The sequence below is a fragment of the Schistocerca piceifrons genome, chromosome 3 (genome assembly GCF_021461385.2).
Source record: "Schistocerca piceifrons isolate TAMUIC-IGC-003096 chromosome 3, iqSchPice1.1, whole genome shotgun sequence".
Classification (NCBI taxonomy): domain Eukaryota; kingdom Metazoa; phylum Arthropoda; class Insecta; order Orthoptera; family Acrididae; genus Schistocerca; species Schistocerca piceifrons.
Genome location: NC_060140.1, coordinates 370,873,301 through 370,895,137, shown reverse-complemented (window position 1 = coordinate 370,895,137; position 21,837 = coordinate 370,873,301). Strand labels below are relative to the sequence as shown.

The window sequence follows — 21,837 nt, the reverse complement described above, 5'->3', positions numbered from 1 at the left end:
GATGACAGTCGTGGGACCATGACTAACGTGAACAGCAAAATTTTAAAAACTAAACTCCTCCCGAACAGGCCATGAAGGCCCAACGGTACCGACCGGCCGCCGTGTCATCCTCAGACCATTGGCGTCACTGGATGCGGATATGAGGGACATGCCGTCAGCATACCGCTCTCCTGGCCGTATGTCAGTTTCCGAGACCGGGGCCGCTACTTCTCAATCAAGTAGCTCCTCAGTTTGCCTCGTAAGGGCTGAGTACACCCTGCTGGCCAACAGCGCTCGGCAGACCGGATGGTCACCCATCCAAGTGCTAGCCCAGCCCGATAGCGCTTAACTTCGGTGATCTGATGGGAACCGGTGTTACCACTGCGGCAAGACCGTTGGCGAACAGCAAAAATGCAGAACGTTAAACGCCAATCTTGATGATCTTGCCGCTGTGGAATTCCGACACGTTCTGGTAGAAGTTTCTGTTCCTTAAACGTAGCACAACATAGTTTTCTCACAAACAACCAATAGTCAAAAGCAATTTCTGAATGAGGAACCCACTGCCTAATCTATCCTTATAGATATAATGTACAAGGCCTTACTCCTACATATTCTGTGCTGTTGCGCTGAAATGCAAAACATTTTCACGTCCAAGGACGTGTGTACGTCATGCCAATTTGACATTTTTTGCATGCCGTCTTCAAGATGTTGCGATTTTAATGTGCGACCGCTATACTTAACTGACACCACTCTTCACCCATTCCACTAGCTCCATGGTGGTTCAGTCAAGTGTTGCCACTTATTTATCCATACTATCACTGAAACTTTACTGTCGATTTGTTTTGTATCCGTAACGAACTAGGCAGTAGTATATGACGTTGACATTAGGGATGGGGAACAAAATTTGAGTGGCAATCCGTAAAATTTCAACCAATTGGGTATTTTGTCCTTTGTATTGTTAGCGATTTGCCTCTTGATCAGAGTGATATAAGGCGAACTATTCTTGCGACCAATCAATCACCAGCTACCTGCAATTCTTTTCCAAAAGGTCTTATAAGAATAACATAATACATAACCACCTACCGTAGGGACATGTCGCTATGCATAGGGTCTTTTTTCCAAAATATAGGGACATAGCGACGGATTTCCGAACCCTCTGTAAAATGCAGGGGCTTTTCGTCCAAGAAAGAAAATTTACAAAATCAGAAATTAAAAAAGAAAAGTTGCAAAACTGTAAATTTTAAACATTGTATATGTCTGCCACCATTGCGAACGGGAAGTTGGCCTGTAAGGGCCTACCTCAGAGATGAAACGAAATGCAATAGGAAAGTATTTTAGTCACTGTCTCGAGAGGGTACGAGACAAGGAAAATACTGAAGAGTTTATTACTTAGCTCTCCTCCTCCCGATCAACTGCTTTCGCCTAAGGTACAAATTTCGCACGGAAATAACATAGATTCGGGAATGCGCATTACAAGACAATCATTTCCAAATGCGGCACTTAATTGTAGAAAAAGGTAAATTAAACTAAAGTTGTAGCAAAACTACACAATGATTAGAAGAATAAGGTCGCTGTTATTGAAACCCTGACGTTAGCAACAATCACGAACAGAAGACAATAGACGCGAAGTGGTCCGAATGGGACCAAAATGAGGCGACCGAAACCAAGAGGCCGTTGGCAACATTTAGCTCGTCTACTGTAAACTCTGCCCATTGTTACTTCCACATATACATTCTTAACTTACGCAGCGGCGATCGTCTTTGATGTGCGCTCACATGTTGTAAAAAAAAAAAAAAAAAAAAAAAAAATGGATGAACACTCGCGTAGATCAGTTCAATTCCTTCAGCCTTAACATAAGCTTCTAAAGTTTCTTTTTTGGGGAGTATGTAACAGTAGTATTAGTATTTTTATTATTATGGCTTCAGCTCCGAGATAAAAATAGAGATACAAAACAGTGACAGTCAAAGACGTAAACAGAAATTGACGGAAGAATGGCTGGAGCATAAATAGTTTAAAGGGTAGTGAACTATAGATCTCATGGACAGTTCTTGTGCTCGTCGCAGGGCGTGTGATATTAGTTTGTGTGCTGGAAGAAGCGAACTTCAGAAAGGCGCAAATCATGGCTCAAATGGCTCTGAGCACTATGGGACTCAACTTCTGCGGTCATTAGTCCCCTAGAACTTAGAACTAGTTAAACCTAACTAACCTAAGGACATCACACACATCCGTGCCCAGGCAGGATTCGAACCTGCGACCGTAGCGGTCTCGCGGTGCCAGACTGCAGCGCCCAGAACCGCACGGCGCCCTTCGGCCGGCTACCGCGCAAATCGTGATTCGCACAAAAGTCCAGTGACACAATTTAATGAACAATCAGTGTTTTCATCGTGGGAGCATTAAGATACTACAAGCACCGCAAGTCTTAAGCTTGAAGACGCCAAAGCCGCTGAAATAAGATTGGCGACAGCATTTACTGTTCACTCACTATCCTTGTCAACAAAAAAATGGCTCTAAGCACTATGGGACTTAACATCTGAGTCCCCTAGACTTAGAACTACTTAAATCTAACTTACCTAAGGACATCACAGACATCCAGGATGATCGAACCTGCGGCCGTAGCAGTAGCGCGGTTGCGAACTGAAGCGCCCAGAGCCGCTCGGCCACAGCGGACGGGCACCTTGTCAACAATAAAACATATAAGTGACCTCATAAAAGACATTTTCGTCGTTTCTGAAATTGCCCAAAATATGAAAATTCATAGAACAAAATGCACAGTGTTATAAAAAAATGTTGTGGCTATAGTAGAGTATGATAAATTGGACGATATTCTGCAAATTCACAATTTTTCATTATTTGTAGACGAAGGCACTGACATGCTTAGTAAAACATTGTTGAGTACAGTTGTTAGATTTTTTTCTGAAAACAATGAGTGTATAGCTACACAGGTTCTGGAAATCGTAACTTTAGATGCCATAAATTATACCGCGCAAGCTCTGTCTTATGCAGCCACCACATGTTTCAACGAGGAAAATATTCCAGCTAAAAATATTATTGTCATAGCTGCAAACAATACAAGTGTGATGGTAGGGGAACATTGCTCGTTGATGACAAAACTGAAAACAGCTAGATGACTCATTCTTCGTTATTAAATGTGTATGCCTTTTCCTTACACATTGCTTCCAGTATAGCTGCAGTGAAACTGCCGAGAAATGCAGAAGGTTTAATAAGAAACATAGCATCCTGCTTTAGCCACAGCAACAAAAGACAAGCAATGCTCTCTTTATTACAAGATTTCATGAACCAAGAGAAACATAAAATTTTAAGACCTAATGAAACAAGGTGGCTAGCATTACAGCAGTGTATAGCGAGGATTTTAGAGCAGTGGGAACCTCTGCAACTCTTATTAAGTAATAAATAAGAAATTTTCTTGAAGCCAGGTTAAGATGATAGAGTGACGAAGCAGGAAATGATAAGTCATTAAATGAATAACATTTATACAAAACTTATCTCAAATTTATGAAATACGTTCTTGTTTTTTATAACAGCGCAAATACTCTTTTTCAAAGTAAGCAGAATTTAATAGGGCAACTACAATCACAAACACAGAAAGTAGTCAGAGCCCTTTGTCAAAACTTTATGAAAACCATCTCCTTTAATATATATATATATATATATACATTAAATTCTCTTGACCCTCAAACTTTACTTAACGAAATCTACCTTGGAAGTGAACATGAAAAGTTTTTAAATTTTTCCAGTGATAACGAAAAAACAGATATTGATAATTTTTGGGAACGGTGTCTGCAGTTTTATCAAACTGCTGTAATTGAGGTGATACGCCGATTACCTCTATCAGGGACACTATTCCACAGTATTCAGTTAGTTGAGCCAAATGTTGCTCTTAGCTATGAAAGGAGAAGAGATATGTCAAATTTACGAATCGTTTCGGAAAAGTATCAGCATTTGTTACCAAATCCTGTCTCATTACACAATGAATGGAAATCATTACCTTGCTATTTTCATGAAACAGACAAGGAGATCTTACAAAAAGAATTGCCTGAAGTCTTTTGGTGTAAACTGTCATCAATCAAAAATTTTAAATGACAAATAGTTTTCGCAAATATTTCTACAATTGTAAAGATTGTGTTAACACTTAGGTATTCAAATGCAGAAAGAGAAAGTGTTTTTTCTATGTTGTGTGACACAAAAAAAGGTATATGGGATCTACACTTCTTAACTCTCTGCTAACAGTTAAATCTGCTATAAAAATTCAGAACATGGAGCGCAGAACCCACCAAATAAGAGACAAGCGTCTGACTCTGCATAATGAACAAACGTATAATTTGAAGTAATCTTTAGCAAATGCATTCACCAACAGATATCTTCAATAAAAAAGAGGTGAGTGTACGTATTTACCTGTACGATACCATACTTTTGTTACGTTACGTTATTGTATCCCGCCGGAGGTTCGAGTCCTCCTTCGGGCATGGATGTATGTATTGTCCTTAGTGTAAGTTAGATTAAGTAGTGCGTAGGCCTAAAACCGATGACCTCAGCAGTTTGGTACTACAGTCCTTACCACAAATCAAATCAACTTTATTGTATGACCTTTTATTCAGTGATCATCAAGTTCATGCAGGCCTCAAACACTCACCTGTCTGGTAGAAGTCGCTACTTTTTTCTGTTATAAATTCAATAACTATACAAATGAAATCATTCATCCTGTGATGTCCAGTACAAGTATATATTACTTTGTGTTGTAAATGCAGGATGTAAATTAATGACTGTTCCCTTTATTTAGAGCTCCTGCCCCCTGGTACTGATCGCAACTCGTCGACAGAATTCGGAGAGTTTCGTGCCGCTATAGTAACTGCTGCCAGTCAATGGTATCTAAAACGGCGTGGCACAGTAGCCATTATAATGCGTCCTCATGATGCCTTTTTCCGTTCAACTTCGCGCATTCACCAACATTTCTGGATGCGCAGCACCAAAAAAAAGGCTCTGAGTACTATGGGACTTAACTGCTGAGGTCATCAGTCACCTAGAACTTAGAACTACTTAAACCTAACTAACCTACGGACATCACTAACATCTATACCCGAGGCAGGATTCGAACCTGCGACCGTAGCGGTCGCGCGGTTCCAGACTGTAGCGCCTAGAACCGCTCGGCCACTCCGGCCGGCGCGCAGCAACACATACACATTTGTGCATGCCTCAGTTCCTTGAAATGGAGGCCATGTGTAAAAGCGCTTTGCTTTCTGGGCTTGGTGGGAACCATTTGTGCTGTTTAGCAGACGGAATACACCTGCGGCCCATGTGTTTCGTTGCACAGTGTGCTGAGGTTATACTTTAATGCGATTTATGTGAATGTCTGTTGATTCCAAAGAAAGCACACTCACATTTGTAGATGATTACAGACAAAGAGAGACATAAGGAATGCTGCTATAAAGATTATATGGGTAAAAATTTGAGGTGTGGTGCCATGAGTGTCAAGTATTGGACTTAGTCTTCTATCATATTACTGTGTAGTTCTTGCCTAGTGTTTGTACATTGTAATGCATCAAGGTGTAGTAGTGTGCAAGTTGTACAGTGATTACATTTAGATGTAATACCTTTGACATTGTGTTTATTCTTTATTTTACATATTTATGCTGTTGCTGAATTGTGACGTTTATAGAATACTCTCAGATTGCATTGTGTGAACACACCAGACATTAAATGTTGCTTCAAAGTTAGTTTCAAATTTGTCGTACCATTATTGATGACTCTGACATGATTTCTGATAGCAATTGACGTTGTAACTGTACCATGTCTTACTGAACATGAAGCGCAAACCAACCGTGCTGTGCATTGTCCACTTATACTGTAGTGAGCACAAAATGCCGTGGCCATAGATGCACAGTCGGCTGGAAAAACGTGGGGAGAGCGGCCGTGGTGGGGGGTAACTCAGAGTGCTGTAGGGGAAATGCCGAGTGCTGGAGGGGAAGAGCCGTTCTAAACCGAAGCCTACACTCACATTTTTGGCAAATATTAAGCAGGGTCCCTCCACGCCTGACTTGCCTGGTGACCCTTCAAAAAGGTCTGACACCTCTTCTTTGGTTAGTAGAGCCTATCTAAAAAGAATTTTGCATAAACTGCAGTGATTTACTTTCGCCTGGTTTGTTAACCAATTTTAACTTTCATGGACGTGTCACGATTGGGGAATTTTGAGTAGAATCTACACATTTCTCTTGTTGCCATGTTATAATTTTCATCTTTTGGAGTTTACACAGTTTCATCTCACTAACATGTTGTGCAGAAGCAATTTCGAGGGAAGTCTGAAACAGTGGTTTATTAAAAGAGGAACTGACGAAAAGTAAGGCCAGTAGCTTATGAAAAAGTTCCTATTCTTTGTGTGCTATCATTTGCCAAAATCTCGTTTCAGTATCTCAAACCATTTATGAAATATGAGGAATGTTGTGGATACTTAACTCTGGCCTTATCGCTGGCGCAGCGCAATCGCAAATGAGTGTGCTACGTCAGATCAGTTCCCTCGAGATAGTGACAGAGACCTCCAACCAAGTCTGAAGAAAAATTTTATGTGTTAGCTAAATTTCATATGCAGCAACATATTATATGATATGTACCAGACGCAAAATCCTACCGACGCCTAATTTTCATTGCAAACTTTATCGAATTTCATTCATTGTCTCACTTCCACATAAATATCACAATAATTAGGACCATTAACGAAATGATGGACACCTGATGATGAACCTGACATATAAAGCTGCAAGTAAAGCAAAAATGAATTTTTTTACCAAATAGTTTCTGTAACTCGTTTGCGAAAGATTCCAGGCCTTATGGGTCAATTCTGTTGATTCCAAAGAAACCACACTCGCATTTGTAGATGATTACAGAAAAAAGAGAGACATATGGAATGCTGCTATAAAGATTATATGAATAAAAATTTGAGGTGTGGTGCCATGAGTGTCAAGTATTAGACTTAGTCTTCTATCATATTACTATGTAGTTCTTGCCTAGTGTTTGTACATTGTAATGCATCAAGGTGTAGTCGTGTGCAAGTTGTACAGTGATTACATTTAGATGTAATATCTTTGACATTGTGTTTATTATTTATTTTACATATTTATGCTGTTGCTGAATTTTGACGATTATAGAATACTCCCAGATTGCATTGTGTGAACACATCAGACAATAAATGTTGATTGAAAGCTAGTTTCACATTTGTCGCAACATTATTGATGACCCCGACATGATTTCTGTGATCACTGACCTCCTGTCACGCTTCACAACTGGCATGGTGGTGTACATTTCTGTGCTTGAGGTCCAACCTCCTGTGTTACCAGCAGATGCGGGCCATCGGCTGCATTTTCCTGGTGAGCGATGCCGGTGAGAACGATGACTGGCCTGCCACGCTCACAGTGCAACGACTAGCGTGGTAAGCTCTGTAACCTACGCCTGTAATGATGCTATAACCGAATCTGGCGATGAGCTGGCAGTTGCTACCATCGCAGGCAGGTACATTTCCGCTATTCAGTCCATTGAAACGAAATTTCTTGTACCGTTCCATATTCTTCTCATTGAATTTTCGGTACAAGAGCGAGAGGGTTTTACCCTGCAGAAATAAATCAGTTGGTAACAAGCAGAAAATAAATGGAAATGAGCGTTTGGCGTCATTGGCCGGAAGGCGCCTTACGAGGCAGTTCCGGCCGCCTTGGTCCACGTCTCATTACATTAGAGAATGGACCAAATGGCATTTGTTTATTTATTCACAGATTTTATTTAGTGTGTGCCACGTTTCTCTGCATCCTTTCCCTTGTGCAACCTGGGCTGTATGAGCGGGAAATTATGTGAAGTAGCAGAAAGCTTTAGTCAGATGTTGTATCATCACATGAGTAGAGCGGTTCTGTGGCAGGGTAGTACCAACCCCCAAGTGCGACCAAGTTTGGGAAATACCAAGTGTTCATATCAGGTCAGAGAGGTCGCGAAGGCAAGAGCATTGGCTCTGTCAGGCTGGCGAACCACCCCCTCCACCCTCGCTTGTGAACGTGCAACGGTTAGGCGATGACGCCTGCAGGAGACTGGTTCCTGGATAACGGCACTATGCAGACATTGATGACTTAGTTCTCACGTTTATGATAATATTATCAAAAGGTATTAGAATGTTTCAAATCTGTTCGTTACTAAGGTCCAGATGTTGAAATGAAGTGTGAGATTACCACGAAACCCCCATAAGGGTGTTTATTTTCGTAATTTGATTAAATTTTAGTAAGAACTTTGCGTTTGTGCCTTGGTCAGGCACGGAAAATGGGCCATAAGCAGTTAACGTTGTAACTGTACCATGTCGTACTGAACATGAAGCGCATACCAACCGTGCTGTGCGTCGTCTACTTGCTGTAGTGAGCACAAAATGCCGTGGCCGCTAGATGCGCAGTTGGCTGGGAAAACGTGGAGAGAGCGGCCGTGGTGGGGGTAGCTCAGAGTGCTGTAGGGGAAATGCCCACTGGCCAAAAGGTGGCAAATGCTTGTTGGCCTTCCCTTCTGAACAAACGGAAGAACTCACCCAGCTCTTGCGACAAAAATTGGTCACTACGCATCGGACACCGAATCCTGCACCACCTGTAAATCGACGATTTCCTTCGAATGTTAAGAGCCGATTTGCCACATCAACCACACAACACTCTGTCTGCGTAGGTCAATAAAGCAATGTCGGACCCGGTACCAGCCGTCGACGTTGCCCCGAGCACATGTCATTTGGATCACCGTTAAACCACCACCATTTTGTCAGCAGAACGCCGTCTTATGGTTCACGCAACGTGGAAGTCTATTTGTGCTCGCCAGTGTCACAGCGGACGAAATCAAGTACACTCAGGTCGTAGCCGCACACAATGAAGACATGGATGGCGAGGTACAGAATATTCTGCCCTTACCGCCGAGCGCAGACCGATATACAACTCTGAAGAACACTCTGATCACTTGGCTATCGCAGTCTGAAGCAAAATGACATGAAAAGTTGCTGTCAACAGAGGAGTTAAGAGGCCGCACTCCCTCGCAGTTGCTGCGAGGAGCGCCATCAATGAAGATATACTGAGGAATATCTTGCTATAGACTTATAGAGTATCCCTCCAAACGCACAGAAGATCCTCACAATATGGGCCGGTGACCTGGACGCGTTAGCGCGTAGTATCGTGCAACGTAACCAGCCTACCGATGGTACTGACAAAATTCTACTTGGTAGGATGTTTACAGTCGCTTATCGTGTACTATTGCTTCTGTAAGTTACCCTCTGTAGTACTCGTCTACAAAACTCGTGTGCTCCACGAAATTACAGGCCCCTGCGAGTTACTGCTGGGGTATTAATAATTTTTAGCGGACGGGTTTGAAGGCAACGGATAACGCAATCTTTATAACCACTACAGAAGGCACCTATGCAGGGCTTAATTGGGAGATCAGAGTTGTACACTATTTTTGTTTGTTGACCCAGCATGCGACTGAAGTAGGGACTAATTTGTAGGGGTTTGCCTGTCATATTTAAGGGATATTTTATCAATCCTATTTTCCATTTTCTAGGGAGCTTTGTATACTTTAGGGTTTACTTATTCTTTTAAGTTGTTAATGATAAAGGGAGGAAATAATCAGTAGAAGATATCGATTAATTGATATTTATTGACTACCTATAGCATTTGAACAATTAATCACATGTCTGTTGGAACTAGTTAATGGCGATGCAACAGCTGGGGCTCTAATATTATACATCACGACAAATGGTCTCTCTAATAAACAGGACTTAACTTTCAGCTTGTAATTATGGAAAGGGAGATGGGAGTGCAGACTTGGCTTCAATGGAATTTTATGCAGACACCCAATTATACCTAAACCCATGCCTTCTATTGCCATTAAAATTAATTACTATGGGTCACACAGAGTAAGTTTAGCAAAAGACACAAGTGGACTCGGTCAGGGCGAAACAGTGTCTACCTAATTATTTCCGACTTCAGTAAAACGTGCGCCAAAGAGGGGAAGCAAATGGGCAACTTGACTCTGAATGGCAATTTTGGTTTAATCCTGCGTTCCGAAACAACACCACGTTACTGAACTGGGGCACAAGAACATTTAATATCGTTGTTGTTGTTGTGGTCTTCAGTCCTGAGACTGGTTTGATGCAGCTCTCCATGCTACTCTATCCTGTGCAAGCTTCTTCATCTCCCAGTACCTTCGTACGGAGGGAAAATTTTGCAGGCATATAAATCTGAACTTTTCATATATACAACGCACTGCATTATAAGCAAATCGGTTACGTGGGCGCAAGGAACATTTATCACCTTGGGGTAGCCAACAGAAACGCAAAATTTCTGACACACGGGATTACTTCTGCCGTGTCTTCCACTCACGCACTACCGTATAATTATTTACTCGTACCTTGTATCAATTGATATGGCCCACCTTCCTATTAACGACCGTTGACACAGTTTCGCACCAAAGTGAATACGCGCATATTTCACGATTCAGAGTTCTAATCTTCCGCCCAAATTTACTATTTCGGAATTGAGTTACACAAAACTGTAGTGAAGCTACTGTACACATTTGGAACGAAGCTGTGCTTTACTAATGTGACAGTTGCTCCAACCGACCACATGGCGGGAAACCAAATACACAAAGAAAACATATCAGAAATAAGAACGAAAATCCCCCAAAATATCACTGTGAAAGGAACACCACATTAAAATACATTAAATGAATTAACTTCCGTTACCCTTAGAGCAATAATGCGACCGTGAGCTTAAGGCCGATGGTGCATGCCTGACCATGGCACAAACGCAAAGTTCTTACTGAAATTTAATCAAATTACGAAAATAAACACCCTTATGGGGGTTTCGTGGTGATCTCACACTTCATTTCAACATCTGGACCTTAGTAACGAACAGATTTGAAACATTCTAATACCTTTTGATAATATTATCATAAACGTGAGAACTAAGTCATCAATGTCTGCATAGTGCCGTTATCCAGGAACCAGTCTCCTGCAGGCGTCATCGCCTGACCGTTGCACGTTCACAAGCGAGGGTGGAGGGGGGTGATTCGCCAGCCTGACAGAGCCAATACCCTTCCCTTCGCGACCTATCTGACCTGATATGAACACTTGGTATTTCCCAAACTTGGTCGCACTTGGGGGTTGGTACTACCCTGGCACAGAACCGCTCTACTCATGCGATGCTACAACATCTGACTAAAGCTTTCTGCTACTTCACATAATTTCCCGCTCATACAGCCCAGGTTGCACAAGGGAAAGGGTGCAGGGAAACGTGGCACACACTAAATAAAATCTGTGAATAGATAAACAAACGCCGTTTGGTCCATTCTCGAATGTAATGAGACGTGGACCAAGGCGGCCAGAACTGCCCCTAAAGGGGCCTCCCGGCCAATGACGCCAAACGCTCATTTCCATATTTTTTTTCCTGCTTGTTACCTACTGATTTATTTCTGCAGGGTAAAACCCTCTCGCTATTAAATCTCTTGTACCGAAAATTTAATGAGAAAAATATGGAAAGGTACAAGAAATTCCGTTTGAATGGACTGAATCGCGGAAATGTACCTGCCTGCAATGGTAGCAACTGTCAGCTCACCGCCAGATTCGGTTATAGCATCATTACAGGCGTAGGTTACGGAGCTTACCGCGCTAGTCGTTGCACTGTGAGAGTTGCAGACCAGTCATCGTTCTCACCGGCATCGCTCTCCAGGAAAATGCAGCCGATGGCCCGCATCTGCTGGTAACACAGGAGGTTGGACCTCAAGCACAGAAATGTACACCACCATGCGAGTTGTGAAGCGTGACAGGAGGTCAGTGACGACACTGACTGGCTTTCCAAACAGCAGCTGTCAACTGTTCGTCACAGATCACTATGCCGATCTCATGTCTGTCTGCCTACCCATCCACTCTTCTACCTCTCCGTATCTGTAATGGTTGTCGCCTTTTAGCTACTTATGGATCCAGGATAAAGACAATTCGTCATATGATGTGCTCGCTAATCCTAGGCCTACACTGAAAGTTCGAACAGCAATTTATGATAGCCAACGTGACACATTGCTTAATAGGAGGTGATTTTCTGTCATTGTATGGACTGCTCAGACATCGTCGACTACTCGATACCACCACCAATCTGGCCACCGAAGGTAGTGTACGTTGTGTAGATGGTACAAGTGTTCGGATGATCGCACGTGACTCACCATACGTCATGCATCTTAAACAGTTCCAAGAGCTTATCACACAGCTACTGACCATAGCACACATACGAAATTCGACAGTGCACTACATACTCACAACTCCCGGACTGCCGACCCTTGCCCGACCACACTGCTCGAGAGTAGCTAAGCAAGAAATCTCTCCCATGCTTGTGCAGAGCCTCTGCAGACAGTGAAGTAACACTGGGCATTGCTGCTACATGTCGTGACTATGAAGAAAACCAAAACGGATGGCGTCTGCATTGTTGTTGTTGTGGTCTTCAGTCCTGAGACTGGATTGATGCAGCTCTCCATGCTACTCTATCCTTTGCAAGCTTCTTCATTTCCCAGCACCTACTGCAGCCTACATCCTTCTGAATCTGCTTAGTGTATTCATCTCTTGGTCTCCCTCTACGATTTTTACCCTCCACGCTGCCCTCCACTACTAAGTTGGTGATCTCTCGATGTCTCAGATCATGTCCTACCAACCGATCCCTTCTTCTAGTCAAGTTGTGCCACAAGCTCCTCTTCTCCCCAATTCTATTCAATACTTCCTCATTAGTTATGTGATCTACCCATCTAATCTTCAGCATTTTTCTGTAGCACCACATTTCGAAAGCTTCTATTCTCTTCTTGTCTAAACTATTTATCGTCCACGTTTCACTTCCATACATGGCTACACTCCATACAAATACTTTCAGAAACGACTTCCTGACATTTAAATCTGTACTCGATGTTAACAAATTTTTCTTCTTCAGAAACGCTTTCCTTTCCATTGCCAGTCTACATTTTATATCCTCTCTACTTCGACCATCATCAGTTATTTTGCTCCCCAAATAGCAAAACTACTTTACTACTTTAAGTGTCTCATTTCCTAATCTAATTCCCTCAGCATCACCCGACTTAATTCGACTACATTCCATTATCCTCGTTTTGCTTTTGTTGATGTTCATCTTATACCCTCTTTTTTCAAGACACTGTCCATTCCGTTCAACTGCTCTTCCAAGTCCTTTGCCGTCTCTGACAGAATTACAATGTCATTGGCGAACCTCGAAGTTTTTATTTCTTCTCTAAGGATTTTAATACCTACTCTGAACTTTTCTTTTTGTTTCCTTTATTGCTTTCTCAATATACATATTGAATAACATCGGGGAGAGGCTACAACCCTGTCTCACTCCCTTCCGAACCACTGCTTCCCTTTCATGCCCCTCGACTCTTATAACTGCCATCTGGTTTCTGTACAAATTGTAAATAGCCTTTCGCTCCCTGTATTTTACCCCTGCCACCTTCAGAATTTGAAAGAGAGTATTCCAATCAACATTGTCAAAAGCTTTCTCTAAGTCTACAAATGCTAGAAACGTAGGTTTGCCTTTCCTTAATCTTTCTTCTAAGATAAGTCGTAGGGTGAGTATTGCCTCACATGTTCCAACATTTCTACGGAATCCAAATTGATCTTCCCCGAGGTTGACTTCTATCAGTTTTTCCATTCGTCTGTAAGGAATTCGCGTTAGTATTTTGCAGCTGTGGCTCATTAAACCGATAGTTCGGTAATTTTCACATCTGTCAACACCTGCTTTCTTTGGGATTGGAATTATTATATTATTCTTGAGGCCTGAGGGTATTTCGCCTGTCTCATACATCTTGCTCACCAGATGGTAGAGTTTTGTCACGACTGGCTCTCCCAATGCTGTCAGTAGTTCTAATGGAATGTCGTCTACTCCGGGGGCCTTGTTTCGACTCAGGTCTTTCAGTGCTCTGTCAGACTCTTCACGCAGTATCGTATTTCCCATTTCATCTTCATCTACATCCTCTTCAATTTCCATAATATTGTCCTCAAGTACATCGCCCTTGTATAGACCCTCTATATACTCCTTCCACCTTTCTGATTTTCCTTCTTTGCTTAGAACTGGGTTTCCATCAAAGCTCTTGATATTCATGCAAGTGGTTCTTTCTCCAAAGGTATCTTTAATTTTCCTGTAGGCAGTATCTATCTTACCCCTAGTGAGATAAGCCTCTACATCCTTACATTTGTTCTCTAGCCATCCATGCTTAGCCATTTTGCACTTCCTGTCGATATCATTTTTGAGATGTCTGTATTCCTTTTTGTCTGCTTCATTTACTGCATTTTTATATTAGAGATGTCCGCCCCAGTAGCTGAGTGGTCAGCGTGACGGATTGCCGTCCTCTGGGCCCGGGTTCGATTCCCGGCTGGGTCGGAGATTTTCTCCGCTCAGGGACTGGGTGTTGTGTTGTGTTCATCATCATTTCATCCCCATCCGGCGTGCAGGTCGCCCAATGTGGCGCCGAATGTAATAAGACCTGCGCTATGGCGGCCGGACCTGCCCCGCGAGGGGCCTCCCGGCCAATGACGCCAAACGCTCATTTCCATTTTCATTTCCATTATATTAGAGATGAGCAAAACTGTTCTTTTCAGAAATCAGATCAGAACTGGTCGCTCACTGGAATGAACTAGCTCTTTTTCATGACTCAGCACTCACCATTCTCTCACGAAAGTAAGTAAAAGGAAGGTACACTGCCTTTTTAATTCAGGTCACTAAACCTCTATTTTTATCTGATTTTGTACTAGTTTGACAGAACATATAAAGAGGAGTAATAATTTTGTGTTATGTCCCTAGTAATTTTTAGATACAAAAGTTTTAAAATTTGTCTGCTATAAAAATTATAAATATTACAACAAAATCCTAAATATGTTTCATCAAGTAAAAAATTTTAAGAATGAAGACTGATTCTGGTTATATATTGATACTTTTGTTGGGAAAAATATGTAAAAATTATAACTGTAACTGAAGTGTATCTGCAGTCATCATTTACAGTCAGTATCACCATATATGTACCCATAAAGGAAAAATTAATCAGTATTGTCATTTATAAATAAAATTTAACGCATTTTAGTCGCTGTGAGTCTCTTTCTCTTCTTAGTGCACATTTGTCCTGCTTTTCAACACAGGCAACTGATGTTGCCCTGATACATAACACTTTTAGATCGAATTGATACAGCGCTGGCCATAGCAGTCTTCTTGTTTCCCACCAGTTCAAGGGATTGTTGTTTCTATGCAAATATCCCTCCACTAAATATTTGTCCAGTTCGATAATTGCCGCATTTTCTGGGTGGTGACTTACCTAAAGCTGACTAATAGTTTCATTGAACTCCTCCCAGACTGAAGAAGTCTCATGTGTTACGGTGGTAGCTGGTTGAGAAATGAACTTTCTTATTAAACAATCAATGCTTTCATCTCTGGAATTGCCTTCATGTAGCAGTCCTGGAATGTTTTATCGTCTGAAAATACTTAACTTTGAATCGGGGGCCCAGTAACGTTGCCTGACTAACCAGTTCACTACCGGAGATAATCTCCAATCGCTCTGATAACCGCTTAAGCAAATTATCAACCAATGGCTCTTTTTCTTGTGGATATTCTTTATTTTTGTCTTTAAAATATTTTAGTTGCTTTTCCATTAAATGCGACAAGATTTCCATTTTTAAAAGTGCGTCTGTTTTCTCTGAGGACACTTCTTTCTTTACCTCATCAAAAACTTTCAAAACCTGTAAAGCCTGTTGCATTATCTTCCAGCCTATACCTTTTAAGTGTTAGGCGATCGATTTTCCACCTAAAAAGCGAGGCAAGAAATTATGGGATCTTTATTTAAGGTAAATCTTTGGAAAATTTCGTAAGTAGAGTTTCATCTGGTTGGAACAACTTGTTTCGGTTTCAGTCGGTCATTTTTTAAATATTCTTGCTTTTCTGCATGTCTGCTTTACCAAAGGGTCTCTCCTTAAGAAACATAACAACTCATTGATATCGTCCATTCTTGTAGTTAATTCAATATCTGACGCATTTTATGTTATTATGGAAGTGATTTTAAAATTGATATTGTATTTGGGATAACAGATTTGGCGCAATTTCAGAGGTTTCATGCAGTGTGTCCGTCTTCGAATTGCGAGCACTGTAGAAGGTATGACTGTAGTTAACTTTTCTCATCTATGATATGTACAGTGAGTGCACGGGTACTAATGTCAATTTACACTCGTCCACGCATCAGACGAAAGACGGCCTGCCTTTCCAGTGATCAAATCATTTTTAATTTTATCAAATAACTCATGATGCAAACCGAGCATTAGAGAGTTTGACAATGTTTTTCGACTTGGTTAATCATAATTTCGGCATTTAAATCACGTCTCTTCAACTATAGAGAAAGGATAGTATTGCCTGCCAGGTTAGCCATGCGGTCTAACGCATGACTTTCCGGGCTGGGAAGGAGCGCTTGGTCCCAAGCACGAATCCTCCCGGCGGACTTGAGTCAAGGTCCGGTGAGCCGGCCAGTCTGTAGATGGTTTTTAGGCGGTTTTCCATCTGCCTCGGCGAATGCGGGTTGATTAGCCTTCTTCTGCCTCAGCTACACTATGTCGGCAATTGCTGCGCAAACAAGTTCTCCACGTAAGCGTACACCACCATTGCTCTATCACGCAAACATAGGGGCTACACTCATCTGGTGTGAGACTTTCCCGGGGGGAACCACTGAGGCCAAAACCGCACAATAACCCCGAAAGAGTGGTTTGGTGTCGGGCGGGGTGAAGTGGACTGCGGTAGTCATCGTGGGGTTGTGGACTACTGCTGCTGCAGTGGGGACGGAGCCTCTCCGTCTTTTCTAGGCCCCCGATTAACATACAATACAAGGACAGTATTCTCTGCAAATTATTTTTAAAAGCTGTACATCTAACGCCAAATTTTTATTTAAAGAGAGGGATTAAAAAAAAATACTTATCTGTTGTTGTAAATGAAAATCAGTTGAGAGTGAAGACACCGCAAAAGGAAATAAATTAGGACTTGGTCCAGAACCTGACAACACCGATGAGCTGGATACAGCTTCAGACGTCAGTGAAAACGGTTCAAGAGAAATGATTTCTCGAATTTCTGCATCGATTGGTGGCGATGTTGGTCGGCTTCCTGAGCCCATCGTTCCTCTGGAACTGTGCTGTAGGATGCTTCGATTTTAGATGTCTCTCCGGGTTTGATGATGAGCCAGAAGCCATGGCAAATATCTACTGACAGTAGCAGCATTTTCCTTTTTCTTCCATGTTGGTAAAATGGTACGGAACATCGCTCGTAATTCTTCTAGTTGAAAGCAATGTAGCTGACTTATTGTTGTGTAGCACTGAAAAGTACACTGGTAAAATTAAAATATTTACTGTTAACATAGCCATTTTAAACTTTAGAAGCTTAAAGTGAGAGCAAATATACGTGCAGCACATTCTATAACCAGAAGTTATAGGGTAGGGTTTAGAACTTTGTAATGTTCGAAACCTAGACCCACAATCGTGAAGCTTGTATCATATACGAAAAGGTCTGAAATAGTTATAGTGATTAAGAGACTCGCGAAGACAAGTCTGATAATATGCAACAATCTCACTGCTGAAAGATAAAAATGTTGAATAATGTACAATACGAATTTGGGCTACATAGCGTGAGAATAAGAGATGGCAGGATAATGGTGCGGATAAAGGCTGGAAAAAAGGAGTGCAAATGAACTGTTACGAACTTGTCTACCCATGCAGACACTAGTTCTACCAGTGTGTCTGTATTGTTATTGTAGAATATAGGTGGCCATCACTTTCAACTCATTTCGACGAAGTCCGCCATATATTTCAGAATAATGACACCCATGTCTTTCTTCTAATGAACTTGGACACCTGGCTCAAGCCAAGCATGCTCTCCAGCTTCCTTAATCTAGACTCCACTGTCTGAAGACACCACAGAAGTAACAGACGAGCAGATGGTGTAGCGGCATACAAACGCTTTGACTTATTACCGAGCGTGCTACTCACGTCCATTAGTAATGAAGACAAACAAGTCAAACATATATTTGTAAATATTAAATCCATTAAGAAAATTTGCCTCCGAAATTAGGCAGGACAGCCTGTTTAAAAACTGAACTTTCAAAATTCGATTTGATATAGTAGCATACAAATAGTGCTAGGAACACTAACATAAATATTCTGACCCTTCACTGTGAAATTCGAGTACGTAGTTTCTGCTTCAAATGTAACAGTATTTCAGCTTGTAGCTGTCCATAATGCACCCTATAATCCGATCCCCATGTATAAATTTACCATGAAATGCACAAGCAAAGAAATTCGTGCCTGGATTATCAGCTCACAATATCATATTTGTGACTTATTCTCTAAAATATGCAAGAAATAAAATGTGCCAACATACAGACACTTTAGGTGTATCAGTGTACCTGAACTTGCAGTGGAGGCACAACAGACAATTTGGAAGACGACTTCCATAGCATTCCTGGACGTGAAAGATCAACTCCATGGATTTTCTGTCCAACTAACTCTGTTACACAATAAATTTGCTCCCCAAAGACCGGAAATCTGAAGAGAAAGCCTGCACCTGGGTAACGGAAGTGCTAAAACAATTCACGAATCTTGAAGACATTGCACATCGGACTTACAAGTGACCTCCTACCCTTGTTAATAAAATTGATTACAAGCAGAAAGCACAATCAATCAGTCTGAGGAAAACGATAACCAAGACATGCCAATGCATTAATCTGAAACATAAAGACCAGATGCTCTATGGAAAAGCTTGTGTGATCTACAATAGGCAAAGTAGAGCCAGCTGATCCCATTGTCCCAACCAAGGAACTAAACCAGTACTTCAACTAGCGATAATCTTCACTGAACTGTAATCGAAATATAGACTTACCGATAATTTCACGGAGGTAAATGATGGTAGTTACGAAAATTCTTTCTTGAGCTGACGACGCTATCAAAAAATTTACTGCACATTTACTGTATATGTACATGTACTGTACATTTACTCCACAGGTTGGAGTCGCAGGCCAAATGATCAAGCTTATTTTTGACCCACTACTGCTCATAATAACTACTGCTCCCTAATTCTTGAAACTGTTGCCTGGACAACACACCAGAAGCACTAGTTCCCATCAGAATACAAGCACTGGAGATCCAATTGATAAGAAGAGTAGTTGGGTACATTCTGTCTGACAGGAGAGTGAATGTAGGCATCAGAAAAGAACTTAAATGAGCAGATTAAAAAATATAGAAACAACCAGACAGATTATGGCACAAGAATGGAACATAACTGAAGTAGTAGAACGAGGACAGCACCACCCCATTCTGCATTGTTGCAAAATGTATTAAAGATGGCGGATCCGAGATGGCGGCGATAGATATGGCAATGTCGCAATGACATCATGGCAGGAAGTTAGAATTTTGGCAGGCAGGTAGGTCAATTGGCCTACCTCCACTAACATAACCCCTCCCTTCCCCTCCCCCAGAAAATGGCGGGAAGTTCAAGTTCCAGCAGGACAATGCAACAAACCATCAGAAAAGAACTGAGAGTGAAAAACTTAAATGAGCAGATTAAAAAATATAGAAACAACCAGACAGATTATGGCACAAGAATGGAACATAACTGAAGTAGTAGAACAAGGGCAGCACCACCCCATTCTGCATTGTTGCAAAATGTATTAAAGATGGCGGATCCGAGATGGCGGCGATAGATATGGCAATGTCGCAATGACATCATGGCAGGAAGTTCGAATTTTGGCAGGCAGGTAGGTCAATTGGCCTACCTCCACTAACATAACCCCTCCCCCCTACATCTACATCTACATCTACATTGATACTCCGCAAGCCACCCAACGGTGTGTGGCGGAGGGCACTTTACGTGCCACTGTCATTACCTCCCTTTCCTGTTCCAGTCGCGTATGGTTCGCGGGAAGAACGACTGTCTGAAAGCCTCCGTGCGCGCTCTAATCTCTCTAATTTTACATTCGTGATCTCCTCGGGAAGTATAAGTAGGGGGAAGCAATATATTCGATACCTCATCCAGAAACGCACCCTCTCGAAACCTGGCGAGCAAGCTACACCGCGATGCAGAGCGCCTCTCTTGCAGAATCTGCCACTTGAGTTTATTAAACATCTCCGTAACGCTATCACGGTTACCAAATAACCCAGTGACGAAACGTGCCGCTCTTCTTTGGATCTTCTCTATCTCCTCCGTCAACCCGACCTGGTACGGATCCCACACTGATGAGCAATACTCAAGTATAGGTCGAACGAGTGTTTTGTAAGCCACCTCCTTTGTTGATGGACTACATTTTCTAAGGACTCTCCCAATGAATCTCAACCTGGTACCCGCCTTACCAACAATTAGTTTTATATGATCATTCCACTTCAAATCGTTCCGTACGCATACTCCCAGATATTTTACAGAAGTAACTGCTACCAGTGTTTGTTCCGCTATCATATAATCATACAATAAAGGATCCTTCTTTCTATGTATTCGCAATACATTACATTTGTCTATGTTAAGGGTCAGTTGCCACTCCCTACACCAAGTGCCTATCCGCTGCAGATCTTCCTGTATTTCGCTACAATTTTCTAATGCAGCAACTTCTCTGTATACTACAGCATCATCCGCGAAAAGCCGCATGGAACTTCCGACACTATCTACTAGGTCATTTATATATATTGTGAAAAGCAATGGTCCCATAACACTCCCCTGTGGCACGCCAGAGGTTACTTTAACGTCTGTAGACGTCTCTCCATTGATAACAACATGCTGTGTTCTGTTTGCTAGAAACTCTTCAATCCAGCCACACAGCTGGTCTGATATTCCGTAGGCTCTTACTTTGTTTATCAGGCGATAGTGCGGAACTGTATCGAACGCCTTCCGGAAGTCAAGAAAAATAGCATCTACCTGGGAGCCTGTATCTAATATTTTCTGGGTCTCATGAACAAATAAGGCGAGTTGGGTCTCACACGATCGCTGTTTCCGGAATCCATGTTGATTCCTACATAGTAGATTCTGGGTTTCCAGAAATGACATGATACGCGAGCAAAAAACATGTTCTAAAATTCTACAAGAGATCGACGTAAGAGATATAGGTCTATAGTTTTGCGCATCTGCTCGACGACCCTTCTTGAAGACTGGGACTATCTGTGCTCTTTTCCAATCATTTGGAACCCTCCGTTCCTCTAGAGACTTGCGGTACACGGCTGTTAGAAGGGGGGCAAGTTCTTTCGCGTACTCTGTGTAGAATCGAATTGGTATCCCGTCAGGTCCAGTGGACTTTCCTCTATTGAGTGATTCCAGTTGCTTTTCTATTCCTTGGACACTTATTTCGATGTCAGCCATTTTTTCGTTTGTGCGAGGATTTAGAGAAGGAACTGCAGTGCGGTCTTCCTCTGTGAAACAGCTTTGGAAAAAGGTGTTTAGTATTTCAGCTTTACGCGTGTCATCCTCTGTTTCAATGCCATCATCATCCCGTAGTGTCTGGATATGCTGTTTCGAGCCACTTACTGATTTAACGTAAGACCAGAACTTCCTAGGATTTTCTGTCAAGTCGGTACATAGAATTTTACTTTCGAATTCAATGAACGCTTCACGCATAGCCCTCCTTACGCTAACTTTGACATCGTTTAGCTTCTGTTTGTCTGAGAGGTTTTGGCTGCGTTTAAACTTGGAGTGGAGCTCTCTTTGCTTTCGCAGTAGTTTCCTAACTTTGTTGTTGTACCACGGTGGGTTTTTCCCGTCCCTCACAGTTTTACTCGGCACGTACCTGTCTAAAACGCATTTTACGATT

The 21,837-nt window shown here is 42.0% G+C and overlaps 1 pseudogene; it reads right to left on the bottom strand.

Annotated features, from left to right (window-relative positions):
• Positions 1-261: 261 nt before the first annotated feature.
• Positions 262-379, bottom strand: LOC124790577 (annotated as a pseudogene).
• Positions 380-21,837: the final 21,458 nt, after the last annotated feature.